The sequence below is a fragment of the Ptychodera flava genome, chromosome 11, assembly GCF_041260155.1.
Source record: "Ptychodera flava strain L36383 chromosome 11, AS_Pfla_20210202, whole genome shotgun sequence".
In the NCBI taxonomy this organism is placed as follows: domain Eukaryota; kingdom Metazoa; phylum Hemichordata; class Enteropneusta; family Ptychoderidae; genus Ptychodera; species Ptychodera flava.
In genome coordinates, this window is record NC_091938.1 from 12,264,265 (window position 1) to 12,289,153 (window position 24,889).

The following is a 24,889-nucleotide window of genomic DNA, read 5'->3' on the forward strand; positions in this document are numbered from 1 at the left end:
TATTTCAGATTCTCTTGATCATCAATATTACTGGTAGACACTGGTTAACAAAATAACATCAGGACCATGCCACCCCTCTCTATCACAAATGAAAAAATAGTCAACAAAAGCTGCTAATTTTAATCAATTTTCAAAACGTTCACTTTTTTGAGGTGACGATAAAATTCATGCCCACAGCAATTATTTGTAGTTATTAGTCTGTTTGTTGTTTGTTTGTTTGTTTATTTTCTAGTTTTAACACGCTACCAGAGCACACGATCCAGAAAAGCATATCCATTAAACAATTGTGACCAACTGATGAATTCATGTCAATGGACTTTAGAGGTCATGTGCACTATTAAACAAGCCACTTCAACACACTGACAGTCCACACTGACCAAAGAGATGGACAAGTGACCAACAGTGTTGTTTAACCTGTTCACTCCCGATTCCCTATACACAGGTCCACAATCACCATTGATAACAATGTGTTTGGGCCAAACCATGGTGGTGAAAGGGTGGAATTTTCATGAACAGGGTGTAAATTTTGCTGAAAGGTAGGAAATCAAATTCAAAGTAACTGTTTGTGTTGACAAAAAAGAGCTTGGTCTTTTCTTTCGCTTTCTCTCTGAAGAGGGTTAAAAAATTTGACAACCATGTTACAAGAGGTGAGAACAACAGTAGCCTCAGAAAGGAGAGATTGCAGTTGCGGTTTCACCTGCCTGGATGTGGCTTCAGTGGAGAGATCTGTCCAAATAGCCCAACACAAAAGAAAGACACATTTCAAAACGTACTACGGTTGCACGTCCAGGGCACTTTTCTGAAGGCGCATGTGAAAGTTGATATCCAGTTCATGTCATGTTACTCTGGGCAATACCTTAACTCTACATTGGCCTATACGTCTATCATTTTGTCTCAGTTTTTGATCAACATGTTACTGATACAAAATGGAAGATGACATGATCATGTTGCATACTGAATGGAAATTTCCCAGACCCAGATCTGAATTTATGAACAAAAGAGTTTGTTCATTTGTAAGAAAGACTTGAAAAAAATAACACTAAACATGCAAAGTCTATGATTCACCCGTTACTTTAGAAGTCTGTGAAAAATATCATTTGACAAATTAAGAAATAAAAATTTCAGAAACAATTTCTTGGCCCCATCAACCACACAGATTTAGTTCACAAAATTTACTTTTGCATCCTTTTGACTAATAGAATTAGTTACATGTTGAATGATGTTAGCTATCATGGAGTGAGTGAAGTGCACTTTTACATCGCCTATGTTATGTCAAAAAGTCCTACACAAAAAACAGTATTTTCAATGTGGTTTCTAAGATCGCAAAGTCCACCCCTAGTTGTGGGAAACAAGGAAAAGTGATGTTGAAGCATCCAAAGTCCACTGGTCAAGTGATGTGGTCTGTGAACATATGCACACACCTGCATAACTGACAGACACAGGGAAACGCACACCAAACAGTCAAATGGTCCTGTGTTCTATAACTTACACGTATTTTGTCTTTGTACAGGGATCCATTTTGAATCCCAGGGTCTAATCCGCTGGGAGCGAGACACGTATCCCACAGCTGACCACCGCAAAGAATATCCCCTATTTCCCACGAAGTTTATAGCAATATACACAGACCCCTGCTCTGCAGACCAGGCAGAAAGACCACTTCGGGCTGAAAACCACACCATTTATATCGTACGGCCTTGGTCTGAAGGCAGTACAATGTTTCAGAGATTACTTCAGATTGGAAATAATGATCCCTTTAAAATAATCTAAAAGCTCTTTATGAGTTGACATTCTCGTCCCCACAGTGCTATTTCATTCAGTGATTGGCAGGAGTGTAGAATATCCCTGCCAAAGAAAAACAAACAGCTGTAACAAGGAGTGCCCCTCACCTACTTTGTCTTGCTTCTTCACAGATCATGCACCGATTCATCCAAGAGTCCAACTCCTCTGGGAGCGCAAGAGTCACACTTGGATAACAGTGAAGGCCACAATCAACAGGTGTTTCACCTCAAATGAACTCTGAAAAATCTTCGGAGAAAAGTTGGCCACGACCAACAATGGAAAGGTATTCTTAAATCAGAGTGCAAACAGGAATGGGCCGTCTCTGATGGCACGGTGCTTTGTGGAACAAGCCGCCCCGACTACTGAATCGCTATCCTTCTCGACAACTTGGAGAAAACAAGTAATAAAAGCATGTGGGAGGGGACACCCCTCAAGCTACGGAGGATGACCTCCAACAGAGGTCACTGACCTCAAGGAGGTCCCTATGTGATGTAAATATCTTACTGTTAACCAAATAAATATGCCAATGTGACTAACTGGCATTCTGCAGACTGTTTGTTTTTAAAGTGGGGAGGGGGGTGACAATTTGAGAGACATTTTCACAATTGACTTCACTGACAGCATTTCTCGGTGTAAAACATGCACCCATGGGCAAACACAAGACATTGTTGTTTGACATCTCTTATGAAGCTTACAGTAGAAAGGCACACTCTACATTTACAAAGGTGCAATATTTGTACAATGAAAAATGGCGGAAGTGGTAGTCAACAGTGTCCCCGTAAATGAATGAGAGACTCTGCCGTCTTGTGATTTTCATTTCAATATTCATTGTTGTTTCAGGTGTAGCACAGCACATCATTTAGATAACCCTGCTTCAGTCTGATGGTACAAATTGTCATGGATATCTAAATATCAGGGTGATTCTCTTCTTGAAAGCTGTTTAAGAAGCGGATGTTGACCATGTGCTAGTGCATCCCCAATGGAGACGAAGAGCAATAGTGTGTGTATATGAGAGAGAGAGAGAGAGAGAGAGAGAGAGAGAGAGAGAGAGAGAGAGGAGAGAGAGAGAGAGGGATGGATGGACGGGTGCTCCTTTAAATTGTTGCTGCCTCTGTTGCGAGAGAGAGGAGAGAGAGAGAGAGAGAGAGAGAGAGAGAGAGAGAGAGAGAGAGAGAGAGAGAGAGAGAGAGAGATGGATGGATGGATGGATGGATGGATGGGTGCTCCTTAAATTGTTGCTGCCTCTGTTGCAAGATCCAAGAAGCCAGTTCGCCTGTACATCTACACTTTGTGGACAATCGATCTACATCAACCAGTGCTGGTTTGCTTTGGTGGCTTTCAAAGATCTGGACAACACACTTATGAATTAGAAGGAAATAAAAAGACCTAAAAAGAAACAGGGTCTACTATTCATGAGGAAATGGTCCAAGACAATACTACATTGCATGACTACCCCTTGGGCACATGCACCTTACAAACACTGTACAAAAAATTTTACCTCTGGCTGACAAGACTTATTCATTCAAATGGAACCAGATAAGAAAATTAACATTCTACAAATGGAAGAGAGATCACAAGGCACATTGATCCAAATTGTGATGAGATCCTCACCTAGATCTGGTGGACAATCTCTATATTACCATTGGCCAGTCAGCCCAATAGACTTCAAATGAAATTCTCTTTTTTTTTGTCCATCTTCAAAGTAAGACCTGGGCACAGATTCAAGTATTGGGTAATTTCCGCCTGATGAGCATGATTCTTGAAACCTCTGTAGTCTTCCTAATTTGGTCTCATCAGTTTTTGTTTCAGTTGTAAAGGTGCAACCTTATCTCTGTCTGATCAGCTCGTTTCAAATTTTTAAATATAATTGGCAATTTAATTTGACAAAATAATACACTGAAATCAAAAAGTCATCGTTGATGACCCAGTCCCCGCTTGCTAATGGGTACTTTGATTACAGGTTCTGTGATAAAAATACTTTGATACAGATGGCACTCAATGGCCAAGAATGAGTTCCATGGTGATGAAAAACATAAAACCAATGTAGGCCACTATCCTAAAGGTAATTAAATGAGACAACTGGGAATTAGTTGACAGGATGTTGCAAAACATTTTTCATTCTATCCTAACACTAATAGATAACCGGTACCATATTTCATAAAGTTTAATGTAGTATTTACAACACTATGAGATCAACATCTGTATCAAGTTTCATCAAATTTGACGTTGTATTTGTGGATATATCACTCTAATTAGGAAAGTTCATTACATATGCAATTACAAATTAATTAAAATGACACTGATAAATGTCTTTTTCACTGTTAAAGCAATGTGAGCTTAACATCTGTACAAAGTTACATGAAATTTGATGCAGTATTTCTGACATATCAACCTAATTATGAAACTTCAATAATTGACATGATACTGCTACATGACGTGAAACAACTGACGAGCATGTATGAAATAGGTCAATGTCCTTGTACCAACTTTGAATGATACTGGTGGAAATACCGGTATGTCTGAGTTATGGCTCAGTACATGAGAAAATCGTAACAAATTTGCCGCCACGCAGCGATATTTGATCTTACTGTTTAAAAAATCAACACGTATATGTATTACATAAGTCAATGTCCAGGTACAAACTTTGAATAAAATCAGTTGAGACTTGCTAGAGTTATGGCTCTCGACATGAAAAAAACCATAACAAAATTGCTACCATGTGGCCATATCAGACCATATCGAGAAACAAATCAATGTACTAATGTATACTATAAGTAAATGTCCTTGTACCAACTTTGAATAAATTTGCTTGATACATGTCTGAGTTATTGTTCAGGACATGGAAAGTCGTAAAAAAAATGGCCACAAGGCGGCCATATTGGATCGTATCACAAAACAATTCAATGTGCATAAGTATAACATAGGTCAATGTCCTTGTACCAACTTTGAATAAAATCAGTTGAGATATGCCTGAATTATGGCTTTGTACACGAAAAAATCATAACAAAATGGCCGCCTGGCGGCCATATTGGATCATATCATAAAAACAAATCCACATGCATATATATGACATTGGTCAATGTCCTTGTACCAACTTTGAATATAATCTGTTGAAACATGTCCGAGTTATGGCGCTGTACATGAAAAAATCGTAATAAAATGGCCGCCTGGTGGCCATATTGGATCGTATCACAAAACAAATCGACACGCATATATATGACATAGATCAATGTCCTTGTACCAAGTTTGAATAAAATCGGTTGAGATATGCCTGAGTTATGGCATTGTACATGAAAAAATCGAAACAAAATGGCCGCCTGGCGGCCATATTGGATCGTATCACAAACAAATCGATGTGCATATGTATGACATTGGTCATTGTCCTTGTACCAACTTTGAATAAAATCGGTTGAAACACGCCTGAGTTATGGCTCTGTACATGAAAAAATCGTAATAAAATGGCCGCCTGGCGGCCATATTGGATCATATCACAAAACAATTGACATGCATATCTATGACATTGATCAATGTCCTTGTACCAACTTTGAATAAAATCGGTTGAAACATGTCTGAGTTATGGCTCAGTACATGAAAAAATTGTAATAAAATGGCCGCCTGGCGGCCATATTGGATCGTATCGCAAAATAAATCGATGTGCATCTGTAGGTCATAGTGCTATGCCTTTGTGCCAAGTTTGAAACAAATTGGTTTGGCAGTGTCTGAGAAACTGTTGATGACGGACGGACGGACGGACGGACGGACAGACACACGGACGGGCCCCAATCTATAAGTCCCCGCCGGACTTCGTCGCGGGGACTAAAAGCTATTTCAAAGTTTGCATTTTAGCAACGTCAGATCAGGTACCACACATGATGTCATTGAGATGGGGGAGGGGTGGGTTATAGGTGTAAACAAGTCATCGTTGATGACACAGTCCCCGCTTGCTAATGGGTACTTTGATTACAGGTCCTGTGATAGAAATACTTTGATACAGATGGCACTCAATGGCCAAGAATGAGTTCCATGGTGATGAAAACATAAAACCAATGTAGGCCACTATCCTAAAGGTCATTCAATGAGTCAACTGGAATTAGTTGACAGGATGTTGCAAAACATTTTTTCATACTATCCTAACACTAATAGATTATCACCGGTACCATATTTCATAAAGTTTAATGCAGTATTTACAACACTATGAGATCAACATCATCATGTATCAAGTTTCATCAATTTGACGTTGTATTTGTGGATATATCACTCTAATTAGAAAGTTCATTACATATGCAATTACAAATTAATTAAAATGACACTGATAAATGTCTTTTTCACTGTTAAAGCAATGTGAGCTTAACATGTGTACAAAGTTTCATGAAATTTGATGCAGTATTTCTTGACATATCAGCCTAATTATGAAACTTCAATAATTGACATGATACTGCTACATGACGTGAAACAAATTGACGAGCATGTATGAAATATGTCAATGTCCTTGTACCAACTTTGAATGATACTGGTGGAAATATGTCTGAGTTGTGGCTCAGTACATGAGAAAATTGTAAGAAAATCGCCGCCATGCAGAGATATTTGATCTTACTGTTTAAAATTCAACATGTATATGTATGATATAAGTCAATGTCCAGGTACAAACTTTCAATAAAATCAGTTGAGACTTGCCAGAGTTATGGCTCTCGACATAAAAAAACCATAACAAAATTGCCACCATGTGGCCATATCGGACCATATCAAGAAACAAATCAAAGTACATATTTATATTGAAGTACATATGTATACTACGGTATAAGTCAATGTCCTTGTACCAACTTTAAATAAATTTGCTTGATACATGTCTGAGTTATGGTTCAGGACATGGAAAATCGTAAAAAAAATGGCCACAAGGCGGCCATATTGGATCGTATCACAAAACAAATCAATGTGCATATGTATGACATAGGTCAATGTCCTTGTACCAACTTTGAATAAAATCGGTTGAGATATGCCTGAATTATGGCTCTGTACACGAAAAAATCATAACAAAATGGCTGCACAGCAGCCATATTGGATCGCATCACAAAACAAATCAATGTGCATATATATGACATAGGTCAATGTCCTTGTACCAACTTTGAATAAAATCGGTTGAGATATGCCTGAGTTATGGCTCTGTACATGAAAAAATTGAAACAAAATGGCCGTCTGGCAGCCATATTGGATCGTATCACAAAACAAATTGACATGCATATATATGACATAGGTCAATGTCCTTGTACCAACTTTGAATAAAATCGGTTGAGATATGCCGGACTTATGGCTCTGTACATGGAAAATCGAAACAAAATGGCCGCCTGGCGGCCATATTGGATCGTATCACAAAACAAATCGACATGCATATATATGACATAGGTCAATGTCTTTGTACAAACTTTGAATAAAATCGGTTGAGATATGCCTGAGTTATGGCTCTGTACATGAAAAAATCAAAACAAAATGGCCGCCTGGCGGCCATATTGGATCGTATCAAAAAAAAAATCGACATGCATATAAATGACATTGGTCATTGTCCTTGTACCAACTTTGAATAAACTCGGTTGAAACATGCCTGAGTTATGGCTCTGTACATGAAAAAATCGTAATAAAATGGCCGTCTGGCGGCCATATTGGATCGTATTGCAAAATAAATCGATGTGCATCTGTAGGTCATAGTGCTATGCCTTTGTGCCAAGTTTGAACAAAATTGGTTCAGCAGTGTCTGAGAAACTGTTGATGACGGACGGACGGACGGACGGACGGACGGACGGACGGACGGACGCACACGGACGGGACCCAATCTATAAGTCCCCGCCGGACTTCGTCCGCGGGGACTAAAAAGCAAGAAAGTCAAAAGTAAAGCACCAAAAAACTCTACAGGAATTCTTCACTTTTACACCATCAGATCTAGTACAAGAGGTCAATGCTCTGCAATGCCCCCCTTTTTCGGCTGAAACATTATCACCTGAAAATGTTGACATGACATGAATAAACCCTTTTCAGTCAAAACTTTCTTCTGAGCAGGTACACAATTTATGTGCTGGGAAAACAATAGATTTGGCAAACAACAGGCGCCGGTCCCTTCCTCTGTGGCAATACATGCTAACGGACAATACAACACTGGTGGAAAGACAACACTCAGAGAATTTTGAGTTTACAAAGGAGTGGGTGATAACATTACTTGCAAAAAGTCTACCGTTACAAAGTAGAACTCAACAACAGGCAACAAAAGCCTGCAGGAAAGGTGTTTCCTTCTTATTATTTACCTGGAAATGCTTTTGATACATCTCTTTTGCCCTTTAATGCAAATCAACAGCAAAAATCTCTGAAAGTTACGCCAGGGTAGGGCATTAGCAAAACAATAGCCTCACCTACTTTTTTCTCTGAAATGGATAGCAGGCACTTCAAAAGAACCTAATTACAGATACTAGGTTCCGGGGGCAAAATACTGAGTACAGAGTAAATATTTGCACAGATTTTAAACAGTTCTGTTTCAAGAGGAAAGGTACTTGGAAAAGAGAATTGGTTCATTATGAATTTCCTAAACTATAGAAAGATATGAAAGAAGTATGTTATGGTATCATTGTAAAACAAAATAAATTGTTTAAATCATTCACTCTCTTTGAATTGCATTCATTCAGTATTGATTTTCGTTAAATGTGGGTAAATTGTGTATTGCTACTATGAAGTGCTGGACCGTTTGGTCTGTTTTACAGTTGGGAAAGTCTCACTGCTAGAGCACAGGATATGCTGACTTTGACTGACTGTAGAAGGCATAGATGCCAGGGTTTGGATCACTCCAAAACCAGTGATGAAGGTTAATAACATAAAATTTGACAGTTGAGCTACATCAAGCCCTAACACTAACAGTGTTCAACCCCTTTCACTGACCTTGAATGAACAACTGAAGGTACACGTATGCAGACACAATCTTTTTCAAGAATATTCCTCAAGCAGTTCTGCATGCAGAAAGCAGATGACTGCTACCAGAAGATGTGGGGGAGGTATATTTGGGTGCAAACCAAATGGGAAGAATGATGGGTGTTGAATACACAGACACTATATACAGTACTCTGTGTCGATTTGATAGCGTTAATGAAATACCCATCACATTGTACAGGGTCAAAGCAGACATGGTTTGTTGATTTTGGTTCCAAGGGCAATGTAATATCATGCCATGTGTTCTGCCTTCAAATGACTGATCAGCTGTCAAATATTTCCTCATTTCATTCACGCTTGCACAAAGTAAAATACTTCCATTGATGATAACAATATCCTCATCAATTTTTTTACATATACTGGTTGTATGACAGAAAATGTTTGATGGCCAGTGACACAGCATGTCGACAAAAATAACTTAAACAGCAACTTTATCATTCCAACCCTTTCACCAGCATGGTTTGGCCCAATCTCATTGTGTTCTATGGTCAAGTTTGATGACTTTGGAGGGAAACGGGGTGAGAAGGTTGAAATCTATAAAAGAATTTTATGAAGGTCTATGCCACAACCTGTCTTTCATAGCAAATAATCTAGCCGTGTTCCGAGACTCTGACAATTCCAAAGGTGTTTGGGACTTATTAAAGAGCCCCGCATTCTGAACTGCATTCTTGATGACCCGACCCACCGCTGCGTTGGCTAAAAGCCGATTGTTTCCTATTGTGTCCTCGGTCCGACAGATGCTGGATTAGGGGTCAATAGGTCAAGTATTCTCTTCCTGATCACTTGTAGTTACAGGATTCACGGTGTAAAGACCAACCATCACAGTGACTACATAGGCATTTCAGAGTCTGCTTTACCGAGGGAATCACAGTTTGTTGTGAGGAAGGAAGTTTCTTTTCAGTGGACATGACTTTCACTCCTTCTGAAATACGGCTGGTGACTATTCCAATTACAGACAACAAAGACCAGGAAAGCTCCTAAAATAAATATGTACACCTCACGAAAGGAAATACTGGAGAGAGAACAACTTTATATTGAAACAATTGACAAGATTTGACCGTTTCACAATACCATACACTGTATTTTCAAATTCATATATTTTGCAATGCTTCTCACACAAAGACAAAGGAACTCAATGGTCTCTGTAGCTCTCTCAACTAAGTCAATCATCGTAAGGTTGAGCAACATTCAAAATTTTGTGAAAAAGATCTAATTGTAACGTACTTCCTCCGACACACATCATTACCGTAAAATTTACAAGTGAGTACCAGTTAGCAAACATACAACATTTTACCTGTAAAGCATCAGCCAGGCAAAAATTTGGCTAATTCTCTGCAAGCATAGGCTTATTTCTGCAATTATTCCATAGTGTCAATAAAGAAATTTTCACCAGAGACTGCAATCAAAAGCTATCCAGGGTGAACTTTTCTGTCACCTTCAAAGAATAGAAGCTACAGAGATCTACAACATGACTCAATTTTGTAAATGTGTTCGTTCTCTCGCACAAAGTTTGCAATCAGGCTAGTTCGCAAGCAAAACAGTCATAATTTCAATTCAGGATATGGAAAAATCCAGGTGGCATGGTACTCAACATATAACAGCACCAACACCTGTGGGTGAATTCAACTCCTTTGTGAAGAACAGAGGGATCGCATAACAGATGTGATAAATCATTGGATACAGATTACAGTTCTTGTTATCAACAGATATGATATACTGATGTATCATCAAGATCTCACATATCAGGCCCTCTTGAGTTCACATCAAAAATCTACATGACATCAAAATCTCGGTGAAGGTATGGAGAGAGAGTGAGAATGGAGGCAGTTGCCGTGGCAATTAGTCAACATGTTTCTGCATCATTCTCTGTCACTCAGACTAAATAAGATTCATGCTTCAGTAGCCAATTCACTGCACTGTTTCAAAATAAATTTCAAATTTAAAAGTAATCAACTTCTTAACTCCATCCACACAAAGACTGGCCTGATAATCTAACCTTTAACACAGAAACAATCTAGGAAGAAATTACCAGCTACCCTCAGGGCATCCAAACAAACACAGGCCACCTGGCAGAGTGAATATCTATAGAGTTTCAACCCCCTTGAAAGCCACCAAAGTCTGGTTGGGGAGGGGGTACTTTCAAGGTTATCAGGAGTTTATCTGTAAATGGCTGGATCATATTCCACTGCATCTGGTATGATCCATGGATTATGCTGTTTTCCGTTGGGGGTTTGTATGTGATACTATTTTCATTTGGACTGCCTTTCCTTTTTCCCTGTACGGCTGTATCATGAGAATTCCAAATTGTATCTTTTCTATTTTTCAATGTAAAGCTCCATTAGCGGTAATTTTTTTTTAAGTTTTCCAGGATTTTGGTTATTTTCTGGCAAATAGAGTTTCTTGTTCTGGTAAACTTGTCTGATATTCAACTTGTCAACACTGCAAGTACTGTATGTGTTACGAGAAGTCCACTGTTAATGTTGACAATCAAATCTTTAGTCCAGACTACTCCAGAATTCATGTGTCAACAATATAAATATTACACATTGCATAGACTTTGTTGGCAAGGCTCACCTCTGAGGAAGCAGAATAAAAAATATTTTTTTGTTTTGTAGAACAAAACTACGCTATCCCTTCCCAGACATGAAAGTGGCATTGGAAAGACCAAATTTGACGGCCATCTTCCCGATAAATATCTGGCATTCTGACCACATTCCGCTGTCATATGATTTACATGTTTAGCCGTCACCTCTGACATACATGTGCACTTGTGTAATATGACATGTGGTACACGTGTCTCCAATGACATTTATGTGCACAACTTTAACATGACATACATGTGCATGTGTCCCATATTATTTTGATTTTCTCCGGTTGCTTGCCCAGTCGAACAACAATATTGATATTTCCTTGTGGTACGTGTTTTTCATTGCTACAAATTTCAAAATTTTGATTCATCTAATGTAGTTTAACATTTCAAAATGACTGGTTTCACCGTGAATATCAACCTATTGACAATTTTCAACAAGTTTTATTATGATTTTAAAGACAGAAATATTGGTATGTCTTGAAAACATCTGGCCACCACTGGAAACCTAATTACAAGGGCTAATAATCTAACAGTTTCCATATGAACATGTGTAGATCATTTAACACATAGCTTTTTCTGATGTCATGATGACACAGCAGACACAAAGCACATTTCATCCCGAGCCAAACGGTGACATTCTCATCAGTACATTCACAGCCGATGATAGACAGCCGAAGAACTTGTGCAGCACGCACAGAAGAATTCCTTGTAGGTCTTCTTGAAAATATATCACAAGATAACCAGAGGTTACGTTGTGTTTCATAATTTTGAATAGGTCAGCAGCTGCATTGTTGTAGTAATTCAGGGCGCTGTCAAAGCTCACAGTTTTTCACAAAGTGTCCTGAAATTTTATTGTAATTATGAACAAGAAAGACGTTATCAAATGCAACTGATAATTCTTCTCCGGTTGTGCATGGCGAAAACTAAACTGCAAAATTCCCAACCCATTTCTGTTTGATGGACAAAAATACATTTCTCATCTGCAAGAGCTATTATACCTTTCATCGTCAAAAAGGCTGATCAAGGATTACAACATACTGATATCAATGAAACTGTGATTGTGATAAAATAACAGATTTTGACATCTTTTACATCATCTTGCCGAAACCAACATACAGACATATGTCCAGAGATTCTTCAAGCCAAATATCCAGCACATAAAGTCCAGAATTCCGCACATACACAAGAACATGTATAGCCACTTACTTAAGCAGGCCTCAATGAGGGATGAAAACCCCAGTCCTACTGGTACGGGACAATATTATTATACCTGTGTTCTTTCAATTGCTCCACGGTTCTTGATTTTACATATGCATTACAAATTCACAGAAGGCTGGGGTACTACTTCTTTTGGATCTTAAAGTACTCTGAATGTCACAGTTGGGGATTTGATGAAGTCTGATGTATAGACAAATGTCTGTCAGTGCATCTGCAAAGTGTTGAGCCCTGTGTCGGTAGACACAATAACACACACTGCGGAGACACAGCATTGTACAGTTTATTTTAACGGAGAAATCACAGGTCCAGGATCAGATCAAGAAACTCTGCACATGTGTGTTGTATGAAACTTGTACACGTACATGTTCAAGAACAGGGACCAACATATAAACAAAGAGAGAAACACAGAATGCATCTATACAGCGTTGACAAATGTTAATACACTATAGGATACAAACACTACCAATTCCCAGTACACACATCTGTCTTTACATTGAAATTTTCAAATCTGGCACAATTCTACCAATATGAGCAGCCAGATTATTGAGTAGGATACCAATACTCTGTGGCAATAAAGCCATCTAAAATGGCCATTTAACCCTGGCAGGGTACTGAATATTATAATAACCTTTGACCTGACCTGAGGGTAGCATCAACCTGAGGTCACATGATAAGGTATAAATCATGACTAAACAAACATTTTAATTGCTTTCTCTTTGCAGATAGCCTCTTTAGGATTATTTTTGTTTTGCTTACTTTGCTTATCCCAGCAGATCTAAAGTCTATTTTTGGATTGCATAGCCAGCTTAGCGGAACTGACACTACACAACTTTGTGGGACTTTTTCATATTCTGTGAAATGAAAGAACTTTTTGAAAATTTGGTTTCAATTAAGACGGGAAAAGATCACAAAACTCAGAAAGAATCCAGCTTCAAGGTTCAGATGTACTGTTAACTTTCCTCCTTTCAAGCAATCAAAAAACTTGTTTGTCATAATTCATGGTGTGCAAAGAAACACAAAAATTGGCCTTCCCGATGATTGCGGTATAACACAAAATTTCACGGAAAAAAGTTCAAGAATGAAAAGAATTTCAAATCTGTAAAAACCTCGGTAAAATGAAGATGTCTGTGGTCTCACACATACATCTATTATCATTAAATGGACTTGGAAGAATTGACCTTGTGACCTCAGTTTTCCTTGAATGTTTAATGTCATGCTATTGTCTGCATGCTTGGCTGAACACAGACGGGGATAGAAGAGTAAGGATGGTTGAACAAACTTTGTTCTCCATTCAACAGGCAAACTTTAAACTCTCTTTTGAATAGATCACTCTCCTGGGAATTTACCTTAGATGTACCAAGATGTTGATCTCTTAGAATAAAAAAGTTGCCTAGCAGATACACCATTAACCATTCTACGTTTGATAGTATCTCTGTAACACTGAACTTGTTGGAGCAGCTGAATATTTGAAGGCGTCAATCTCTATCTCTACCTTATAGGACATGAAATTGCATTGTCTAAAGTCTTGGGTAAAAAGTGACTGTTTGCCAAGTATGGCAAATTCCTCTTTTCTGGGGAGAGTTATGTAGTAATATAACAAAGCCTGGGTCACTGGTTATATTGAATGAAATGCAATGAAGTTAATATGTCATTCTGAGATACAATGTGATTAAAACCTATATGTTATGAATCACTGCAGTTGTGAGAGCGTAGAAGGCCTGATATCTCATCATCTGATGATGATGCCCTTGATATTGGTAGACTGTGCTAGAAGTGGACCAAATTGACCAATCTATTGCTGATGTATATATGGATGATACGACACACATTTCCTTTGGTGGATATGATGCCATGCATATAGCTGACCTATTTACTGAAAAGCGATTTTGCACTGATTGCAATTTTATCTCTTTCTGTGCATGCCAGGTCCAGCCAACACCCAGTGACTAGCATTGGGAGTGTCTGTGCGACTGACGGTAGAAGAGTTGAGGGCCTAATGCTTGTCTTAAGGGGAGAACCATTTGATTTCTGGGGGGCTGGAGGAAATTGGTACGGCAGCAATGTTTTTTCCCGCCACTGTTGCAGCAATGTTTTTTTTTTCTATTTTCTGTTATTACTGGACATTAAGATGTTACTGGATCTTTTTTTTACTCCCTCTAGACCTGCCAACAATTTTTTTTTCAAAAAATCCTCCAGCCCCTCCCCCAGAAATCAAATGGTTCCTCCCTGATCATAGAACTTCAAATGCAATTTTACATGCTAGTCAGTAAAGACATGTACTATGCACATATGACATTCATGCACACATGTACAAAAATCGTCGCAAAGACACAAACTATTTTAGCGAGACGAATCAAACACTGTTCCAAGGTACATGCACTGTATACAACGCAACTTCTGCTCGTGGCAAGGTTCAGATTAACAAGAACAGACATCCTGCTAATAAGGCTTTGGCAACGTGCAATACAAACTCCACATCACATAGAAATGCACCACTTAAAACGAAAGTGGGCTTTTAAGAATCCATTGGCGGAAAAAAAAACACTGCCAGGCATTAAGAAGAAAGCCAGGTTTCAATCAACGGTAGTTACTCTGGCTTACTGCATGGCTTCAGGAATAGAAAACACTGCCTCATAGTAAAGCTATAAAACATGCCCAATGGCCATAAACAGCCGGCAGATATCACTGGGGTTATCGCAATAAATAGGACTTTTCCTATCCTAGTTTACAAACGTTCTTTGTTCCATTGGAGGTTTTGCAGCACTTGTCCTCTGCTTCAACATACTTACTGTGTGGGCTGTCAATGCCAATACACTGATTTTTTTACAGGGGGTGTGGGAGGGGTGGGGTGAGGGGGAGGAGGGTTAAGAAGGAAAGTTACAGCATCAATTATGCAAATTGTTTCATCTGATGGAAAGGGCCTTCATGTGACAGGAAATTACCTGTGCTACCTGCCTAGCTGCTTCTGGGCCACAGTACGATTCAAGTTGATTAAATAACTTGTGAACCGATGACAAAAATCTGACGACATATACAAAGTTTTCATCCTATAAAAATTCAGTTTCAGTGTCAGAGTTTTTGTATTTTCTTGGAAGTAGCGACTATAACAATGGAAAGAGGAAAAACTGACAATCAAAATAGCCTGAAACGTGTCCATCTTATCCATTTATATGGACTCAAAGAAGAACAGAAACTCATGAAATACATTAGTTAGACCATTCCAGATGTAGTGAAATGCCTGTTTTATTACCATGATGGCTGTACACTAATAGTTTCTGGAACTGAAATAATAGTATATTTGTCATCCACAGTAAGTTTCAGTATCAAATTTCGGTCAAACAGAGATATGCAAATGACGCCTTTCACAACTGAAGACACTAGTTGAACAAAGATGTACAAATGACACCTTTTTTACATCTGAAGACACAATTAGCAGGCTTCCACAACTATTCTAGATACCTCCAGCTCTTTCTATTGAAGTCAAATACAAAATTTTAATGAGATTTGACGTCCTTCCAACATCACAACTTTGGGACTTATGTCACTGCTTTCAAATATGTTGATAGGCTAATAACAACAGAACTTGGAAGAATGAATTAAGTCCTTCGGAAGACAACACACACCTGAAAGGCTTCTGATTGAGTTACCTGCTGACCTTTGCACTCTCTACCCATAATGCCTTCGTGGAATTTGGTAAACACAACGGCCAAATGGGTACCTGCCCTGTGCCTAGTTAGTTCTCCATGGTAAACTTACTAGGGTATTCTGATCAACTACATGCAAGGACTGGGTTACATTTGGGTATATGTACCCATGAGTGCCCATCTATACCTGAAAGCTTGACAATGAAATAGATATCTGGGTTTTTGGTGAGAAAACTGATCTGATCAACCAAAACAATGAGCAGGAGGGCCTGTATCTCAGCATATGTTCCAATTGGCCAGGTTGTATCGGAATGAGCAAAGGCAAATGATATCACGGGCAGTCAAATTTAAAAAGCTGCACGGTACATCCACCACAGTTATCTTCTACCCCTTGCCACTGGATACACATATACAACCATTTACACGGACCATTCATGTGTGAAACAAACCAGTCATGCACAGACTAGTTTTGTCTCTCATGAAGAATACAATCAGTGCCTGAAACTCGAAAGGGACAGCCCAAGGGCGAAAATACCTCGGCACAAAATTGCAGGTTCGTAAACGTGCGCCCAAAGTGAGACACCATAGTTTGGGTGACTCATCCTCACATACAGGAAGTCTAAGGTCAGATAATGAAAGGGAAGGTACAGTGAACAGGACCTTCAAAATGAAGAAGAATACCTGGAATTGTATCATACAATGTTTTCAAGACAGTCATACACAATGCAAGATTGTAGATCCTGCATTTGATGTATAAAATGGCCACATTTAACCAAATTGTGACGATGAGGGGAGGTTAACGCTTGCAAGTGTATTCATTGGTTTTGCTTATATCCAGTATCATCTTTGAGTTGCTAGTTTGGATTATTTCAGTGTGCATGAACTCAAAATCCACATTCATCCTCACACTGGATAAAATCTCACAATTTGTCTCATGGTGCGAATGGACAAAGCTTATTGTTGATACTGATGATGAACATGTAGAGACAGAAATATTGACACAAAGCAATCACAATATCTCCAAAATACATCATCATCATATCTGCATGCAACATTGCAAAATTCCTATTTTTTAATTCATCATCCTCTAACAACCTCATATACTCCCTCTGAACATCATCTCCCTCCCTCCGACATAACTTTAACTCCCCCCTCACAACAACCTCACCACCCTACCCTAACAAGCCAACTTCCCTCCTCTCACAACCTCACCTCCCTCACCTTATGACCTCAACTCCTTCCCTCCCCTCACCTCCAGCCCTCTTAACCTCAACTCCTTCCCTCACGAACTCTCCTCCCTCCCCCATAACCTCACCCCCCTTCTCACAACCTCATTATCATCCAATCTCCTTGTTTACTTTAACAACATTGGAACTGCACGCATTAACACACACCTATTCAAGCATACTACTTACAATTAGAAAGATTATCATGCATGACAGTGAGACAAGACTCTACACTTGATTCCAACTTGAACACAAAACATGATGCTTGGACTCACAAATAAATAAATTCTCAGTCGTTTTTTCAATCATACATGTTGAAAGTGTTTAATCCCATCACGATACATATAAAACTCAATCGCCACAGAAGTTATCCTTATCTCTTGCTTATTAAATAAATAAACAATATCCAGCATTATTAACACAATTACTGTAAACAGGGGGTGCACCCCTAAATATCATGACGTAATATATGGACATTTTTGTCATACATCTGGGGACTAAAATTCCTCATTGATTGACCAGGTTTCTATATCCCTTGTGCATAAAATCTGACAAGAGTTCATCAAAGTTGGTATTTTTCTGAGGTATAACCCTAACATCTCTTACTGTCTATGAAGCACCATTTTAGTACCGTGAAAGACCACTATCACAACAACAAATACAGTTACATTAGAATAATAGGTGATTGTTATATGACTTAACTTGTTCGACCCCAATTTCCTGTGAACAGGCCCATAATTACCATTGATAACAATGGGTTTGGGCTAAACCATGGTAATGGAAGGGTTAAATGAGTAATTGAGACCTCTTCATAGGTACAGACTGCACAAGCAGAACACACTTGTAACTTGCAAAATTCTATGAAATCTTGGAACTTGAAAGCAATTCAGAAAGCTAGTGATATGGAAATGTATACATTTTACGATGCATTATTCATGGAAATCACGATACTTGCAACCCATTTCTGTCATTTTTTTTAAGTTTGAATGCTGCTCTGAAAAAACAGCTGACCCACTTCAAACAGTGAAAGGCTGGATTCAACGGCGAAACAAGCATACTTGACATTTTCTATGGGTGTTGCCAAACCACAAACCGGATCTCCAAACATCCAGATGGAATTTTGGAGGGTGTCATGGTTGACCGAAAACATTAAAGCAAACATGAAGGTATGCCAAATAATGAAAAGAGGCTCCCGAGTTTACGTAACGAGAATCCCCTGACGGGCAGAGACACCAAATATGAGAAGAACAAAATAAACGTTGCTGGGAGGGCCAAATAATCAGAAAAATCCTAAAAATTACGATTCAGCATCTTTCAAGAGCTATACATTAAGGCATGTCTGGATTCCCTCTGCAAAGATCTAGCATGTGCATTTGATTTTCTTGTCCGGGCATCGCCGAGACACAGCTGTTGAGTTCATCACTGAAAGCTTGATTAAAAAATATTTCTCCTGTCTGTAGCTTCCGGAAATAAAAAGCTTCAGGGATACCACAACTGCGTGTGGAACAAACCTCTGGTGTCAGAGAATTTTTTTTTTGTACCCTGCACAACAAATACTGTAAAACTGGTCTCCAGAAAGTCAGAAATCTTATTTTTTTTTAAATCAGGATGCATCTCGCAGGCATGATAAGCATTTTTCTTTCATTTTGTTGACTGGAGAGTTTGCTGGAAAGTGTTACATCGATAACCTGGTTGTTCCTGTTTAATGAGAACATACGTCCTTATGATGTCAGCACTGTTTTGCAGGAACTTCTAAAATAAACACAGCAGACGCTGAAAGAAGTCAAACCATGTACATGCATGCCTGTAACCACTACAGGAAGTTAGTGTACACCCTGACCAATAGCAGACATGCAAAATTTGTACTTCCCTTTGACCAAAAGACAGTTCTATCTCACAGGTATGTGATTATACATGGGGGATGCAGGGTTTTTCAAAAATGGACCATTATTGTTCCGTAGTTTGAGCCATCAAAATGTCCAGTTTCCACGACAACATGGTGACACTAACACGTAAAACTGAACAGGAGTCAAACTTTCTGGCCCATTACACACCAACCATAGTAACTTTGTGACACAAAAGTTTAACAGTAAGGTGCTATTTGTGGTAAAAAGAAATTTCAACCAGTTTCCGAAAGTATGAGAAAAATGGACATTGCACAGAAAAATTGACAAAAAGCCAACTGTTCCATGGAGAATGCATTCCCAGATACTGGAGGAAAGAACGCCACATGTGCAACTTTTCTTCTTTAGAAATGTTGAACAAGGGAGTCTGCAATGAATAGAAAAGTTAAGTGTCCCCTGATGGATGAAAGGTTTTACATACACTCAGTGACCTGGATAAGGTATTATGATTCTCAATATGGCATATTTTTTTTTAACTTTAAAGGTTCACTGACAGTATGAGGACTAAACGACTGGTGGACATTTTCCCTGGTCGGTGTAAATATACCACTGGACAGACAGTGATGACAAAATTGAGTAAGATACATCTACAGTTTGGGCTTGTGGAAGTTGTTCACATCACATCCCATCAATTTAATACTTTGAAAAGTACACTAGAGGCAAACGCAAGGTGACTATAAGAAAGCTATGCGAAGCTGGCTGGCGACATTCTTCAATGAAAGGGACTTTGATTTACAGAGAAAAAAACCCATATAGGAGAAAGAAGGGTTATCAAGTTCAGAATGTTGAGAAGCATTCATCATTTCAGTAAGCAACCTGGCGATGAAACAAAGAAATTCCTTCACAGCAAAAGAAAGAATCTTTTGTGGTGGAGATCAGAGGAAGGGTTCTCCGAATCATAAATTCTGGGATCCAATAATATCAAATTTACGATACTGATTCATCCTGAGCAAAGGTCACACTTTTATTTGTTTAAATGCTTTTTAAAGAGTGTCTAAAATTGGGCCTTACCCTGAGAAATTACGAGAGAGATACCACCAGGACTGTGATAAGCACTAAATCTGCTCATCTCAACACTGCAAGACTGTCTAAGGCCGTAATTCTTTCGCTGGGGGGTCAAAGGTCGGACACAGCCAGACAAACCAGCAAGAATAGAGTAATCCTTTTATTTCTTTCATTACAGACAGAAAGCAAGAGTTAATCTGAAATAGAACTGAAAACAAGAGATGAAAGCGCACAGTATCTGAAATCCTCTTGTGCTGCAAAGACAATCTTAACAACTCTGTCAATATAATGTTGGCAAGGACTTCAGAAAATCCCTCAATTGGAATTTGACAAAGCTACTAAGCCTGGTTTGATGGGTGGCTGTGCATCGACATGCAAATTAATCTTGTCTGTTCAACTCCCCGGTTCAACTATCTTTTTTATTGAAAAGACTTGTGCAGGGTTGTGGCTCCCAGGAAATGACCCCAGGCCACCTATGACCTATGCTGACCTTTTTACTGGAGAATAGAAAAGTATTTCTCTAAACTCATCTGTGCCCAAAACATTTCAAATCATGTCAGTCCACTGTTGTAATGTGTTTAATAGAGAGCACTGCATAAAATAATTTTGCCACTTTCTTGAAATGTAGTTTTTGACGAATTTCAAGTACACTCTCACTTGATAAAAACTCTTCTCCTTCTTTTGCCGACAACTGGTTTATTTTCAATTTTCTCAAAAAGGGAAGCCAGTCTGACCAACACGATAAAATACTGAACACTAAGTAATTTTTTTCATCCAAACTTGATCAACTTGATCACATCTTGTAAAATCTTACCTCTGGAGTTACAAATCATCAAAGTTATATTTGTCATGTGATTTTTGGTTCACTGTCCATGTGCCTTCGTGCAGAACATCTTTCAGGGTAAATACCTACAAACAACTATTTAAAGTTCAGTTTGTTAATTTTGTGCAGCATGTAGCCCCTAACCATTCCAATTTAAGAAACAGTCAAATTATCATTCCTGTTTCCAGCAGCAATCCAGTGAGTACCATACCCTGGTGACCTATTTGAACCTTTCCGATATGACAGTACATGGTGATTATTTCCAATTTTTTTTGTTCTGTAAAAAAAGTCCTTTTCATCTTTTTATCTTTCTCAAAACACAAAGGCAAACTACAAAACATTGTGTATACATACAATGTACTGTTGTTGTTCACAAATGACTTCTAGTACTGACAAAAATTAAGTTGTCGACAAAAACTGTTACATCTGATGTCACACACAGGTTGTTGGCTGTGTTGGTGAGCGGAACCTCTGATATGATCGTTATGGTTAAATGGGAGTGGTATTTCAAAAAAAAATATCAGAAATTTATCAAAATTTACAATTCATGGAGCTATAAGTTGCACCTTTCAGAACTTCCATGGCAGGACACCATCAAACCAACAGCAATATTTCTTGACACCTGCCATCATGACTGATGCAATTGTTTCAAAACTCTGCTCATGAATATTGGATACTTTTTACCATCTTTTACCTCATCACTATGGACCAATTAGCCTGCATGCACCATGGAAAACCACATCAAAGACCAACTCTATTAATGAGCTCAGAGCTTGACACCACCAGGGGAGCTAAACATTCAGCGTCTATGCATGCCAAAACACCAGAACAGTTTCCATTTTCATACAAGACCTGGGATATTTACCAAAGTGCATGACCCCCTTCAAGAAATGACTACTTTACACTGCATGGGGGCCAGTAATCAGACAAGTTCAAGCCTAGTTCAGACGACAGCATGAGGTCTCATATTTAACAGAAAGCACATCAAATTTTGACTGTAAACTTTCATGGCCCGTTAAATCCACATTACAGTCGCATCAAACAGGTAACACCTGATAATGCATTAGTCCCACACTCTGTGCCTTCAGGAAATTGCTGCTTTGACATTCAAGTTCAATTTTAATACCAATCTTTTGGGGCACTTCCAGCTTTCACCTAAAAGCCAAGAAATGAACTGTGACTAGCCCTAGTTCCTCTTTGAAAGTTCAAGAAATGCAGAATTAAATTGTTCACAACTGCTTTCAAGTAGCATAAACTGGAGATGACTAGATAGACGGTGGAACCAAAAGCTGACGCAAACGAGTCCCCTGCGCCTTCATTGTTCGTGCATGCCCACAGCATGTTCTTGTTTCTGTACACTTGTAAACTAAGCTAATCCCCATGTGTGTGTGTGAGTGAAAGAAATGATCATTTTTGAAGGCAAGGAGAGTCACCTGAAAGGCAATGACCACTCGGGAGAAACGGAGAATGCATATACACAGGTATGACAATGGATGATGTCATGATGTTGAGCACCCCTGCAGTCTGATTGAATTACATGGCACTGGGAGGTGGGGTGTGGGATGTACACGGTGCCCCGAGTACAAACACAGTTGCAGCACAGATAATTGCATCGATTTCTTGTGATCTCCCCATCCATTCCTGCAATCTACATCACTTCCCTCTTTGAAATCTACAGCTACATGTTCATTTCTAGTTACTGCAGTGCTGATAGATTTGAGTTATTATTGTACCATACGCCCTGACTATATCAAGGGTCTTGAACCCGCCAGGCAACATATCCTAAGAGCTCTGCATGTCTGGCCATCTCAACCAAAACGCTAATTGCTCACCAGTGTTTTCATAGACTGCAATCTATGCATTTACAGAAATACTCACACCAGAGACTTGTCAAATATCCAATTGCCTTCAGCAGACAGTAAGGGGCTGACGTAAATGTTTGTTTATGGATCGGTTTTGTGACTGTTCGCAGGTTGTGCTTGATGTACGGGGCAGTGCAGCTGGTCTGCACCTAATATAGGCCCTGAGTAGAAATTTAAGACCCGCAGTATGCAGTTCAGCATATTTCTGTGATTACAAACACACACAGAGCCAAAGGAAAGAACCGACCAGAATGCAATGGGGTGACATACTATGAATCACTTGTGAGCTTGTATCATTCTTTTCAGACAAAAGTATTCTTATTTCCCAAAATTGTAAAATAAATGATTTGCAAAGTCACTCTTAAGTTTGAATGAAGGAGTCAAGATCAATGAAGACTTCTAGAAGATAGAATGAAAGACTTATCAAGAGTTACTTCAGCTAACTTGCATACATGGATACATCATCAGCAGTGGCCAAAAAAAATCAGTAAAAAGATATTGGTAAGTATATTTGCTAATTGTTACTAATGAAGTTATAATGATTATTGCTTGAGATGTATGCAATTAGTATCCAGCTATGTATTAATACGATGAACTACACATCAGCTCATTGCATAGAATACTTTGGCAATTTTCAGATGACAAAGCCACTAACTGACCCAGATAACGTTATCGATGACATCATTGTCATTTGTTTTGTACATTTCAGGTGATACGTCAGAAAGGACACTTGGCTTTGTAACATGAAATGGAATGAATACTTTTCACACACAACTCACTCATAACAGTAAAGAATCACAGAAATTTACAAGGAAACCATCTTGTATCAACAAGCTGGTAACCATGGCTACAGTGATGATCAGGGATGATCGAGCTAACTACTACACAGTCTGTATCTATGCACAGTTAACATTCTTGAAAGAATTAACATACTGGCAAGATTTAACGTCTAACCTTTAAATTCAAAGTGACAATATCTATCACATAAAACATTCAGTAAGCAATTGCATCTTTGCTTGGTTGTACCATGGCAAATACAGTTCAAATCAAAGTTTCCTAACAGGGCTATTAAGATTTCACGTCAGGTTTCAGCTTTCACGCTTTGCCTCTAGATATTTCCCACACTTCTCAATACCATTTGATAACATTATCACATTTCAGCCATGATTTTATGATAGTTTCTGAATATGACAGATGCCATTAAAAAAGACATAGACAACAAAGCTAGTGCAGCTCTTCAAACCACATATGACCTGTTTTACAATGCAGACGTACGCTGGTAATGGTAAAACTATGTTTTAACTGTCACATTTAATTTCAGCTGATGGAACTGCAGACATAATGAAATGTTGAAGAGCTGGTAAGATAGTTAGAAGGCAAGACATTGCTGTTGCAAATTCTCAAGGACTTGTCTTATATCATAATGGCCAGCCATGAACTTGTGAGTTCAAATCCAATCAAGAACTGACTGAATTTTCCACATTTTTCATTATCTGTCTTCATCAATTTGGTATCAACACTACCAACCTATCATTGCACTTATCATTGTTAAAAAATTCACTTTCTTTAGCAGGAATCAACATACCATATTGCATATTGGCATTTTATATATACTACAAAATTTGGGGGGTGGGAGGTGTTGGGGGGTGTGTTACCATATTCATCCATGTTCAGTGATCTAGTGATTTCTTCTGCAACACTGTCAGGGTCCATACACACAAAGTTATCCAAATTCATGAAAATTTCTGTATGTTCAGGAATTTAAATGATCATTTTGGATCGAAAAAGCCCATTCTTCCAAAGTGTTTGTATTGTATGGGCATTTGTGTCAAAACCATCCAGGCAACATATTGTAGATGTATTTTGTACTTGAGA

The 24,889-nt window shown here is 38.7% G+C and overlaps 1 protein-coding gene across 14 annotated transcripts in view; it reads right to left on the minus strand.

Annotated features, from left to right (window-relative positions):
- The window catches only part of LOC139143511 (kalirin-like), a 344,734-nt gene that overhangs the window by 198,483 nt on the left and 121,362 nt on the right, over positions 1 to 24,889 (minus strand). The window contains exon 1 of one of the 14 annotated variants that reach the window (XM_070713912.1): positions 1,887 to 2,143. The exons of the other annotated variants lie outside the window; for them this stretch is intronic. The gene's annotated coding sequence lies outside the window, so the exon portion shown is untranslated. Of the gene's footprint in view, positions 1 to 1,886; positions 2,144 to 24,889 lie in introns of those variants that run through there. 14 annotated transcript variants of the gene reach the window in all.